This window comes from Notechis scutatus, chromosome 2, assembly GCF_049901735.1.
Source record: "Notechis scutatus isolate UNSWTSFEM ecotype Mainland chromosome 2, rNotScu1.2, whole genome shotgun sequence".
In the NCBI taxonomy this organism is placed as follows: Eukaryota; Metazoa; Chordata; class Lepidosauria; order Squamata; family Elapidae; genus Notechis; species Notechis scutatus.
Genome location: NC_142010.1, coordinates 99,450,722 through 99,464,793, shown reverse-complemented (window position 1 = coordinate 99,464,793; position 14,072 = coordinate 99,450,722). Strand labels below are relative to the sequence as shown.

The window sequence follows — 14,072 nt, the reverse complement described above, 5'->3', positions numbered from 1 at the left end:
ATGGCTGTGTGTTGCGTTATTTTGAGGGGACAGCACATTTACACTGATATACAAGCTGTATACTCATTACTTTACATTGTAGCCAAGTGTCATTTCTTCAGTGTTGTCACATGAAAAGATATTTATATTTACAAAATGTGAGGGGGTGACTCACTTCTGTGATATATTGTATATCACTTTATCTTACTTCTCTTTCTATTTGCATGTCTTTTTATTTTGTTATCTTCTCCAGTTCTTTCTCTTCTATTGTGCTGCCTCCAGGTACCGCTATGTTCAATATGTAGCCTTAATATTGTTAATGCATGTAAATAACCAACTTCGGCTGTTGGTCTGAGTTCTGAGCTTGATAATTTGGTTAAGCTCAGAGCTCAAACTGCTGCCTAACTTCCAACCCGAGCTACTAATATTCAAACACATTTCAATAACCAACTTCCTTTATTTTTTAAATATTATTTTTACTATCTATCCAGATCCACATGCAGCCCTTGGGCCACAGGTTGGACATGCCTGCTTTACATTGTCTTGTACCCTTTACAAATTCATATAGCTAATAATTTATGCTATATCCAATACCAATTCCTATAGTTTCTCACTGTACTCTAATTTTCCTCTGCCTTTCCAGGCCAAAAACTATTCCAAAGCCAGTTGCACACAATATGCAGCCCATTGCTTGGAGCTGTTGTTAAGAAGGTCATTGGGGATTGTAACAGACTCCTTTCTCCCACTGACATTGCTCTGGACACAGTGCTGTACCCCCAGGTGATGTTTTGAAGTTGTCAATGTCCAGAATCTTTACAGGACGGCAATGGCTGGTGACCTGGGACTCCACATCTGAATACCAAGTCATTCTTGAATGCCAGTAATCTGAACCATACAGCAATTGCTTGGCTGATATCTTTTGAGGCATAAACATTGTCCTGTTCATGCCACCTCTGTTATATATTTGAATATTTGAAATAATCCCTTTTGATTGGTCCGTCTGACGGTGGGAAATTCAAAGAGCCGTCATTGGCCGCGAGCCGCGAGCAGCCGCTATAAAAGAGGCTGCCGCGGCCCCGCGGTTGTTCAGTCACTGAGAGACAAATAAAAAGAGCTGAACTATCACTGGTCTCAGTCGTTCTTCCCACAATAGAACAACCTCTGCATCTTCTTTTATGTTTTTAGCTATTTTTCTATCTTTCTTTCAGCTAGTGAAAGATGCTACCATACTTTCTGTTACAGCTTTAAGCTCCTTCAATTTTGAAGAGACAGACCCTCCAAGGTAAAAGGGAGAAGGAGAGGCATACAGAAGGTTTTTGTAACACTATGCATGCTTCCTTCCATGTGCATAAAGAAAAGTATCCTCTTTAACTCCAGCAAAGGAAGACTTGATTTTTAAGCAAATTTAAACAGTTGTGACTGAACAGGAATAGGAGCAGTGAGTGGTAGAGGAAAAAATAATATTTTGTTTCTTTTAGCAATCCAGATAGTGATTTGTCGGGGAGAGGTTTAATACCAAGTGACTAGTCAAAGAATTAAGAAACAGCAGTGGATTCATGCTTTGGACACAAGCAACTGAAGTCAATATTGCCTGGAGGAGAAGTTTAACCTCTCCCCTACTTCTCCCAGCAATCTTGACTTTAGTTGCTTGTGTCCAAAGCATGAATCTACTGCTATTTCTTAATTCTTTGACTAGTCACTTGGTATTTTTGCCAAAATCAAGTGTTCTGCTTCGTCTTATCTTCACTTGGCTGGTGCAAAATCTTGTTTCATTATTCTAGTCATGTATTTTTCCCCAAAAGATGATTATATTTGCAAAACTTGAAGCATCAGCTGCTGCACAAAATCCTGTAATCTCACTCCTTTATCCAGGACCTGAATCAGGTCAGAGCTAGAATTCTGCTGGCTCTAGTTTCTGTTACATTTCTTGTTCTTAGCAGCACCTATGGGAAAAGCAGGAGTTAAAAGCTGCTAGTGCAAGAGAAAAAGAAGGAAGGTAGAATTTCTGGTCAGATGTTGTCAAAGGCAGAACCTGCTGGCTAACCTTGTCAACCAAAAGAGCCTTAGCAACAACACATGTCAATGAAGTTAGGCCATATGTTGTTACACAGTTGTTTTGGCAGCTGACAGAGGTCCAATTACAATGCATCCCCATGGAGAAATTATTCTACTAATGATTAATGTCTCTTGATCTCTTAAGCTCTTTCAACAACAATGCTAATGTTTGATAAAGAGCACATTGCTAGGCTTTCAGAGTTTCTGCAGGTATGTGTTGACCTTCACAGTGAGATCAGACTAACTGTCCTATCAGTAAGAACAAAGAAGGGTGAGAGAAGGAGGGAGAAAAAAGGTGTGAAAATAGAAATGCAAACTTGATATTACAAAGCATTTTTGGATAGGCAAGTAGGCAAGCAGCAAAGACACTAGGACCATTCTGCTGAACTGTCTGAATCAATTATTCAAGTCACACTTTATGTCACTTCCCTAGCAGAAAACTGTTCCCTCTAGGCTCCTGGTAAACGATTACCTGCTAGAGAAAACTATTTTCCAAATCTTCAGTACTCTCTACTTGCATCTTTCTATGGCATCTCTGCTTTAAATGCATTATTTATGTCTGAGCTTTGTGAGAGAGGTATTAAGGGAAGTTGCATAAAATGTGCAAAACCTGGCTTGAATTAAGAGTAGAGAGCAAGCATCTGTCCTGTAATTTTTAGATTTTGGCTGTATGAGTACCCTTGCCACTTTATAAATGTTAGCATGATATTTTAGATTTTTCTTGCTTCTTTATATAATTAAATTAAATTTCACCATGGAAAGAAAGTACAGTAATTGTTCATTTGCTGGAATTTTCCATAGTTATCCTTTCCTGAGCTGCCAAGAATATCAAAGCCAATGAAGTAGGACAATCATTTTCACTGTTTTGTAGCTTTCCAAAGTTAAGATACCACCTACCAGAAAGCAATAACTTTTATTCAAATAGACTTTTCTTGCTAAACAAAGAACCATAACCTTAAGAAAGAGATAAATTCCAATGACATTCAGTATATGATTGATTAGTATTATTATATGAAAATAGTAAATGGCTGAACTAGGATAGAGGGACACTTTCTTAATTCACAATTCATTTCTTGACGGATAGGGGTAGGACAGGGATCCCCATCCATTGGTCCATGGCCCAGCTCCAGGCTGTGGCCCATTGGAAACTGGGCCATGCAAATGATAAGCCACCTCCATTTGTATGAAACCATCCCCCCTCCCCCCACCTCTGTGGCTGCCGGTCTGCAGAGCTGAAAATGTTGGGGACCACTGCGGTAGGAAATTCAGCATTGTAAAAGTTCTTCACTGATCAGTAATACTTTCAGCAATATCAGTAACTAATGTTGCCCATGAATTTTCTTTCCACCTACTTTACTAGCAATGGTGATAGAAGGTGACCGTACTTTCTTGTTTATTGAGTGTAATGAAGTAAAGTATTGCATTTGTGTGCACTTTTTCTCCGGTACTAATAAGGATGTGTATGTGTGTGCGGGTGAATGCATATGTGTTGCCTCTGGGTGTGTTATGTTCAGAGAAGCATAGGTCCCAGGTACTGTGCTCATTGGGAAGCCTAGATCAGGCTGCAGATATGTTGGTCACAAGGCCAGGATGGAAGGAGAGGAAGTGATTAGCATGGAGCAATTGACAGCATTCTGAGCTACTGTCTTTTTTTTTCATACTGAGATTCAGGAGGAAAATATTTTTGTTTTTGTTTTTTCCTCTTTGTCTATATCCCCAATCAAATATAGCCCGTTTTTGGGATGTTATTGTTCTCTTGCTGATTTCTTCCACTACATTAAAGTTGGTCCAATTCTGTTCAGTGTTCAGATAGTTATCCTGCAGATAGATAGACTGGTAGATAGATAGAGTTCTGAGTTCTTTTACATATTTTCCAACCTTTCAAACCCTGCAGAATAGCAACTGGGGATTACTATTGCTGTCCATTCATCACTGTATGGGTTAGGGAACAATTACTCTTTGTGGTGACTAATGCCTAAGTGAGGATAGCTATTGTGGTTTAGTGAGGCTATATCTTCTGATCCCAGAATACTACTCTGGGGACAAAATCCATGGCTGCTTAGAAGAGAAAGAAAGGTACTTTTCAATTGCTTTTTACTGTACTTCCTTTCATAAACCTAAATGGTTCTGTTATTAAAAACTGATTAAAGGGTATTATACGAAAGTGAGCATTTGCTGAAATGAATCTCTCTTAGATGCAGAGTGAAAATCTAAATGAACAAATACAGGTAGCCCTCGACTTACAACTGTTCATTTAGTGACCATTCAAAGTTACAGTCACATTGAAAAAAGTGACTTATGACCGTTTTTCAAACGTATGGTTTTGGCAGCACCCTCATGGTCACACGCATCAAAATACAAACCAGTGGTGGGATTCAATTTTTTTTTACTACCGATTCTGTGGGTGTGGCTTGGTGGGCATGGCAGGGGAAGGATACTGTAAAATCTCCAGTCAGAGGTGGTATTTGCTGGTTCTCTAAACTACTCAAAATTTCCGCTACCGGTTCTCCAGAACTGGTCAGAACCTGCTGAATACCCACCTCTGATACAAACACTTGGCAATAATTATGAAGGCTGCAGTATCCTGGAGTCACGTGATCCCCTTTTGCAACCTTCTGACAAGCAAAGCCAAAGGGGACGCCGGCTTCACTGAACAAGCAGGTAACTAATTTAACAGGTGCAGTGACTCACTTACAACTATAGCAAGAAAAGTCATAAAATGGGGCAAAACTCACTAAACAACTGTCTCACTTAGCAACAGAAGTTTTGGGCTCAGTTGTGGTTATAAGTCAAGGATTACTTGTACATGGACAACTAACAGAATGGGAACTGAATGGTGAATAGGGCCATTGCAACAGTTCAGAGAATACAAACCTTATTCCACCCAGATTGGATGATTCCAAGACTATACATATGCTTAGATAATAAGTAGATTTTATTACACATAAAAAATCCTTGTCTGCAAGGAGTTATCTGGGTAAAACTTAAAAATAAGGATGTATTGAGTGTACTACGGGTGTCTGGAGCCCATTTGTAAATCTCCATGCTCCATATATTTAAGTAAGATTCTATAGCTTCTACATAGTAAGGCTATATGACCCAATACCATGCTTTTTTTACAACATTGCTTACTTACAAATAAGTTTAATCTTACAATTAAATTTACATTACTTACAAGATACGTTTAATCCACATTTAGCATGAATATTGATCTATAATGTGTATAACAGTGGAATATTTTTCAGGCTTTAATATTATTGTTTGTACAAGTGTCACAGAATAAGGGAAATGTAGAAAAATTAAATGATTGATTACAAGCCTCCAAGAATATAGATACCAATAAAAATTCTATACAATTCAGTGGAAATCTATCTAATTGGTGGGCTTTCCCAGATGTCCTATATCCCTATGTGATCTTTTGTAATGTCAAATGTTGTGCCAATTTATTTTTATTTTCCTAAGTTAACTCTTCTGTTTCAATAAATCCAGCAAATTCATAATTTGTGGTTTGGTTATAGAGTCCCTAGATGATATAGCTGATTAAAAATAATAATTGCCGTTGATTAGTAGATTATGTTTCAATAATAACTGTTCATTACCCACCTGAATTCCAAATACAACATTTCAGTATTTTTGTTCTTTCAAATGATATTTCCAGCTTTTTCTCCTCATTTCCAATATTTTTAGTTAATACATTAGAAAGGATATTCAAAATCTTCTAACCATGAGATTTAGGTTGAGTACCATTAATCCTAAATAGTCACTACCTGAGCTGGCACACTACAGGAGCATTGAAAGTCATTATCAAAATGTCATGGTGCTTTCTACTATATTTGAAACAAAAAAGGGTGCTTGGTGCTTCTGCTTCAGTTTTTCTCAATCCCTATGTATAAAGTATAATCCACGGTTATGAGCCTAAAGAGATAATAGCACAAAAAGCAGGATGATTTGATAGAAAAGTCCAGAAGCCAATCTGAAAATTCATCCAGGATAAATTTTCAGAGGATATTTTCAGGCAGCGGTACTTCATTTAGCCTAACAGTAAAAATGATAGATATCAAGTTCATTTTATAATTGCTAGGAACTTTATCTCTTAATTAAAATGTAATTAATTTTACAGCACTGAGCATTGGAAATAATGTGTCATTGTTGCAAATTTCTTTTTGTTCTCAGGTCTATTGTTCTTAACATTGACCAAATAATCTTGAAAACATATGTGGGCCTAATAGTCTTTTGCTGCTGCTGCTTCTTGTCATGTTTTGCTTTGCTTCAGTTGATGCTTTTAGTAGAAAGACTCCAATTATCTCTTTGAATCGGTCACAGTGACCCTGCCAGCTTGATACAGGTAGAAAACTGAAGTTCCGGCTTTCCCTTGTTTACTATATTCCACTGCATGTTCATGGAAGGTTACAATATATATAAATTCTCATTTAATGTTAGATATCCTTATAAACAAAGATGTTTTTCTTTTCTCCTGTGTTTCTTTTCTGACTCTTCCCTGTAAGATATAATTTTAAATCAATTAATTATTGTCCATTTTACCCATATTGGCTACTGGACTACTGGACAAGTACTATTATTTTCATTAGTTTCTACTTAGCTGCTTCTACTTAGCTATACTTTGTCTTGATTTAAATTATTTTTATCTTTACGTATGAATGAATCATTGGAATAGTAGTTCTAAAACAAGGAATACTTGAAATTATTTCTACTGAGAGAAATATCTGGGATAAAAATTCCACACATGATGTTTTGTGAAGGCTGATATTATGTATTTCTGATGTTTTCAGCTTGCTGTGTCCTTGATCAAAGACAATAGAAAGCTCACAAGCTGCTTTTTGGCATTTGCCAACATAGTAAAATACATTAATATTGGATAGAAATAATTTGTGCTTTATCACTGATTACAGAATGAAACAGGCATGGCAATATTCCTGCTACCATGACAACAGTGAATGACAGAGCTATGCTGTTCATAGTTGTCTTGCATACATACATATATATATATACACACAGTGTGTGTGCATGTGTATACAAGATAAAGGGAGGTATCCTGAAGTTTTTTGAAAACTTAACATCTTAGGAGCATTAAATTCAGATATGTTGGATTGCAACTCCCAACTTTTGCAACCAACATTCTTATGATAAATCTTTGAAACCAGACTTTGTTTTCATTTCATGTCATACATAATGAATGCATGAACAATGATCAGGCAAGAACTTATGGACAACTATACCAGTCAACCCAACACATGACGAAGCTGTCCTAATCTTGAGGAAAGGAATGCTCTTGGACATTATAAAGTAGAGTGACAGCGATGATGATCTGGACTTTTACCAGCATGCAGTAGAATTTGCTACCATAGTGTTGTTCTAGTCATCAGATTAAATAGCTTTAAAGACATTCATTCTAGGTCTGCATAATTTTGGTCCTATGTTACCTCCAGTATTGGTCAGTGCATGAGTAATCTGTCCTTTGCTTGTGATCAATCAATCAATCAGAATAGAGCTGGAAGTGATCTTGAAGGTCTTCTAGTCCAAAACCCTGCTCAAGCAGGAGACCCTATACCATTTCAGACAAGTGGCTCTCCAGTCTCTTCTGAAAAACCTTCAGTGATGAAACACCCACAACTTCTGAAGGCAAGCTGTTTCACTGGTTAATTGTTCTCACTGTTAGGCAGTGACTCCTTAATTCCAGATTGTTTCTCTCCTTAATTAGTTTCTATCCATTGTTTGTTGTCTTGCTTTCTGGTGCTTTGGAAAATAATTTGACCTCTTCTTTGTGGCAAACCCTCAAATACTGGAATACTGCTATCATGTCTCTAGACTGTCTTCTTTTCTCATATTCTGTTTATAGGATTTCCATAGATGGATAGAACAGAATGCAGAATAGAAAGGCTATAAATTTAATTCAGCTTGGATTTTTTTAATGTTCTTATTTCTGCTAAACATCATGCCTAGGTTTGTTTTTGTCCTTTGATAATTTACAGGTATTTGTATCTTATCCAAAATGAGTGATAGTAGGAGACACACTCACAAAATCTCTTTGTCCATCTTATACATCTTTGGAACCAGTTTGCTTTTTCTGTGTTTGTACTTTTTAAAGTGAAAATACAAATTATGTGTAACAGATAGTCATGACTGGTTTTGCTAGAACAATGTTTTCTAGAAGATTATCTCAGCAAACAAAGACATTAGTGAATGAGGATGGAAAGTGAAGACAATTGGTATATGAAATGTACATAAGCACTCTACTTCACAGTGTTCAGAATCATCTTTTGTAGAGCTAAGTCTTTTCTATATTTTTAGAACTGCTACGAGCAAATGGAACTAATAGCCAATGCAGCAGTTTGTGTTTTTTTTAAAAAAAACAACAACACGTAACTTATACTTCTAGGTGGCATTGAGAATGCTGATGCAGAAGGAAAGAAAATCTAGGTAAGTAATTAGTATGAATGATGCACATTTGTTTTTAGGGAGACTCACCTGACTAATTCTGAGAACACCATTCATCTATATTAAGCATTTACCTGAATTGCTCTTCACTGATGTTCTATCACTGGAACTAGTTTTTATAGACTGTTTTGGTATCAAGTGCTATTTTCTTTCCCAAATGAAAATATAATCCTTTTTCAGTTCATGGGAAAAGGGAACAGTGAAATATATTAAGCCATTCATCTTATTATATTAACATAAATCCACTTATCAGGTGATTATTTGTAGGGGAAATAGTTATCAGACCTCAACCAGCAATTAAGGGACATAATAGCTTTCTTATTTTTCCTCTCTCTTTAGTTCTTTTATTTCTTCAGTTTTCCTTTTGATTCAGTGGGAAGAAGGAATACTTGAAGCTCTAGGCTGAGAATGAAACTTGTTTTCATCATTATTTTTGTTAAGCAACACAAACCGTGACTGTGGTTTCAAATGCATGTAATTTGTTCTACTGTAATAGATTTTCACCAACGCCTAATGCCAAACACCTCCACACTCATTATCATAGGTATTTTTATGAAGTAACAGTAGTAAAATATTTATAATGTTCTCTATGGAGATATTCAGTACGTAGGTCTGCAGATGACATTTCAGTACTGTAACAAGCACGAACTGTTGGATAGTCTGTGGGGATTGTCAGATCTTTGTTTCTGCTTTTGGTGTCTTTGCATTGCACTTCTGTTTCTAAACAAAAAACAATGCTTAAAAAGAGTGCTTTGCTTTGCAGCAGCATGCCCATACTAAGGAGGAGAAGGCTATTGGTTAGACTCCAAGAGGACTGGTTATGTGGGCACCACATTGTTATGCATGCTCATCCCATTGAAAGCCTTGAGATGCCCTTCAATAGTTTTAAATGCACAATCCAAACAATTATTGGAACAAGATTTGCCATGAGTGCAGAAAGAGCACTTACTGATAGACAGCTCCTACTTCTAGCATCTACTTTGTCTTTTTCAAGAGGTTTCTTTTTTGTAGGAAGAAAAATAAGGCAGGAAAAGGAACATGAAAACACAGAGGGTCCAATAAAAGATGTCTCCTGATGAAGCTTTTTTCACAAAGAAGACCTCATCTGGAATTCTAATTCCCAAAGGCTTTGGGACTTTGGGTTAATCAATTACTAATACTGTTTTTTTTTTCAAGTTTTGGTTACTGTCCCTATGGCAGGACTCTGGGTAGCAGACAAAACTGGAAAAAAAAAGCTAAAACAGTAAATCAGACATCCCCAAATAATCTGATAAATAACAAGATCAACAATACAAAATAAAACAGGGGCCCTTAAATAAGGTTAATCCCAGGCCTGAGACTACAGACAGGTTTTCAAACCTTTTGGGAACCCTGGGAGAGAGGGTGCTATCATCATCTCTGGGAGGGGGGGAGATATTTTTCCAAATGATGGGGGCTGCAAAAGAAAAGATGATTCTATAGTTTCTCATGGAACACCAGAAGGGTCCAAAAGAAATGTGATCATGCAAAATATTTAAACATTTCCAGACATTTATGGTAGACTTTCTCAAACTTATTCTTGTGAATTTGTTTGCTTTTCTCCTCACAAGCCTATTGGTATTTGTGGTGCTTTGGTTGAGATTTGACAAGTGTTATAAAAATGCAATGCACTGATACAATGGTCGTCACCAGGGATTGGGGATAGTCCTTCCTGAGTCTGAGCTTTGCTGAGATTAGACAAACTTTGAATCATATATTCATGGCAGTCTTCTATCAGCCTGAATTCAGTTTCTGAGAGAGCAGTTGTTTTTATTTTCAGCGCCTTCATATGTTTTTGACAGTGGTGCGCATACATTTTTTCATTCTGTGGAACATCTTTTTCTTTGGACTAATTATTTCCTCAGTTCAGTCTAGTGTGTTTTAGAGCCATTCTGAGGTCTGTAAATTAAATGAGGGTCCTTTGGAGTATGGGCATTGAATGCGATCTTATGTTAAGTAGATTGGCAGTAGATTGGCAACATTTATTTTGAGAGGCAGCAATATTTAACTTTTGACCCAGTAATTGAAAATACATTGATTTGATTGTTTTGTCAACATATCAACTTATTAAAATGAATATCATAAATTAAGAGCAACTTAAGAATTTATGAGAAAAACATGCTGGATTATACATGGACAATCTACCCTAAGAGAAGGAGGGAAAGTTGATATCAATAGGAATTTCACAGTGTGATCACCCTCGGGTGATATTTTCAGTTACATAAACCACTGGAAAGTACCACATGTCCAGTTTTGTAATAGCTTTCCTTCCTGCATATATACTTGTTTAAAAACTCCAGATAGAGGGTTTTAATTCCATAGAATACCATCTGGTTACCCATGTCTGATGAGTTTCAACAGGACAAAACTGGTTAAAGTCAATGTACCTGAAAATACCACAGAAAATATGCATTGGTTAAAAATACCCCCCTCCCCTTTCAAGGTGAGGGAGAAGTAATTAAAAACTTCATAAATGGGGGTATTACATAATGTAACATCTGTATCTCTCAGTTTAAGGAAAGAGTTAAAAGGTTTAAAGTTGGGTGGACTGAATGTATCATTCTGATAGAGTTCAAGAACAGAAGACAAGTTGATTAAGGTTAGATTCCATAGTCCAACAGATTCTGTCTCTTTAATAAGCAGAACTACTCTTACATTTACTCTGGCTTCTTTACCACGGGATTGCTCTATTAAAAAGCTTACAGCGAAGGAAACACAGCCCTGTAACAAGGTTTTTGTGGTTTCTTAAACCCCACCCCCCATGTTTTAATCAACAGGAAAATGAAGTGCTCCAGCACTGTTTTAGCACGAAGAAATGGAGACTGCTGTATTTAACAACAATAACAATAGCACAGGGATTTAAGTTCCAAATGTCATATTTAATACTATAGTTGCAGTGAACTAGCTAAGGAAGCACATTTTCCATATTCATTAAAAGGGTACATAATAATACTCACTTTTGGACTCCTTCTACCTGGCACTTTCCTGATATGCCCTCTAGACTATCATAATCTCTAAGAAACTCTCATAAAATATATCCAGCAAAGACCACCATCCGCAACAGCATTATCATGTTGATAGCACTTAATGGGAATGATGGCGATCAGTCCGAAGCTTAGCCTGTTCTTTCCCCAAAGGACAGAATTTCAATTGCACATTTCATTGCATGGACTTGATACAGGTCAACCTGAACATTTTGTTGTATCATGACATTTGAATTAAACACAAACACAATCCAGAACATACTTGAACCACAGGACATTTCAGTGGCAAATATGAAATTAACCAATTAATATAGTTAACGTTCAGAGAAGCAACAAAGGTCTCACATTCTGAATTAGTAATCTCTTTTATAGTCAGCAGAGTAATTGCTGATCTTATGATAGCTGAATGTTGTTGAGTGACCACAGAACGGCATACAAGTAGCTCATCCCAGGAATATACTTATCTGCTGAGCTGGATTTCTTTTTACTTGAAAGCAAGTAAAATGCATTAAATGCTATAAGTTTGCTTGCTGAACAGCATATTTCCACTTCAGCGCAAGAGTTCATGGGCATCATTTTTTCAGATCATGTTTTAATTTAAAAGATATTACTCTACCATATCTTTCGCCTCATAACACTGTTGTTGAAGGTTTATTTGATTACATTGCTTTTATTATAAGTGACTCCTTCTGTTCTTTATGCCTGCAATAATATTCTTTATATCCACTATAGAAGCCCATGCAATTCCCGTGGGTCTGTTTCTGAGAAATGATGTATTTGCTTGAACCAAAGGCATAGCTGTGCTTAGGGTGTGTGATATTGTTTGTGTGGTAACTGTGGAAATGTTTTAAGGCTTAATGGCTGTGGAAATGTTTTAAGATACTGATTTTACAAAACCCTCTAGAAGTATTATGATTGTTAGGATTTTGAGATATGAACATTAGGAAACCTGACAGGAAGCTTGGGTTCTCTTGCTTGAGCAAGGGGCTGGACTAGAAGACCTCGAAGGTTCCTTCCAGCTTCTATTCTATTCTATTCTATTCTATTCTATTCTATTCTATTCTATTCTATTCTATTCTATTCTATTCTATTCTATTCTATTCTATTCTACTCTACTCTACTCTACTCTACTCTACTCTACTCTACTCTACTCTATTCCTTTTAGATGGGGACAGCAGGGACAACAACAGAAAAGGAGTAAAAAAACAAAACTCAAGATGGCAAGCATGACTATGCAACCAAACTCACTCCCCTGGTGAATGTGTATTGCAGCCATTTCATACATAAAAAAGGGCTGGGCTTTGATCACTAAGGCATCTTGGTTAGTTTGATCCACCCAAAACAGCCTTGAGTACCAAGCAGGTAAAGGATTATGCTTTTAAAATGCTCCTATCACCTTGGAAGATATTGGCACCAAGCTGATGCCTTAGTTTTAAGACTCATAAACATCAACAGCTGTCAGGCAAAACAAATAGAAAATTGTCTTAGGCCACTGTGGAGAACCAATTTGCTTCTTGTATTCTGGCCCTTCAGCTTCAGAGATTTGACTTGAGAAAAATGCTAAATCCTTTAATCTTCATAACATTAAGCACAAAATATACTTTTTGGCTGGCTAATTTGTCATATTAATCCATAATAAGCTTTATATTGTTTCGCCATAGTGTGCTGTGTAAAACTAGTTTCTGAGGATTTGAAAATCATGGTTTGTGACTTAGCACTATGAATGTAAACTGTGCTACCTGTGCCAGTTGTTGTCAGTTCTGAATTTGTACCATATTAAAGGCATCTTTATTTTACTATTTCCCATTCTTCAGTCTATCACTGACTAGTCTGCAGGTGACTTGCAATAATTTTCATTTTTACTGACTTGAAAGCTCAGAGAGCCAGCAATAAATCAGCCAATCAGTCCTACCAAATCATTTGACCAATGAAAGAGTACAAGAAAAAAATAATTGTCAAAGCTTTGAATCAAGGCATTGTCAGTCATGAGGTAACAAAAAACCCCTTTCTCCCCCAATCTATGAAAAACAACAACAAATTATTAGCATGCCCTGCATCTACATTTCATGAACATACAGTGTTTGTCTCTTTGCAAAATGATTGTAATTGTTTTTATAAAGATGTAGCTGCAAAGTTTACTTTGACTCATCTAAGTCAAAGTTAAATAACGTAAATGATGGAATAGAAGGGGAACTCATCAAATTTGCAGATGACCCTAAGCTGGCAGCAATAGCCAACACCCCAGAAGACAAGCTCAGGATCCGAAAAGATCTTGACAGACTTGAACAATGGGCCCTATCCAACAAAATGTAATGTCATGTGGAGAACAGCAAAGTTTTACACTTGGACAGGAAAAAAAAACCACAGGTACAAGTACAGATTAGGCAAAACGAAACCTGGCTCAGAAACAGTAACTGTGAGAGGGACCTTGGACTCCTTGTGGATGATCACTTAAACATTGATTCAACTGTGTGTGGCAGCAGCCAAAAAATCTAATACAATCCTTGGTTGTATAAACAGAGGCATAAAATCAAAATCACATGAAGTATTAGTACTGCTTTATAGCCTTAGTAAGACCAC

At 36.7% G+C, this 14,072-nt stretch overlaps 1 protein-coding gene across 1 annotated transcript in view; it reads right to left on the bottom strand.

Moving 5' to 3' along the window:
- The window catches only part of ATP10B (ATPase phospholipid transporting 10B (putative)), a 139,697-nt gene that overhangs the window by 86,384 nt on the left and 39,241 nt on the right, over positions 1-14,072 (bottom strand). The gene's annotated exons all lie outside the window — the stretch shown is intronic.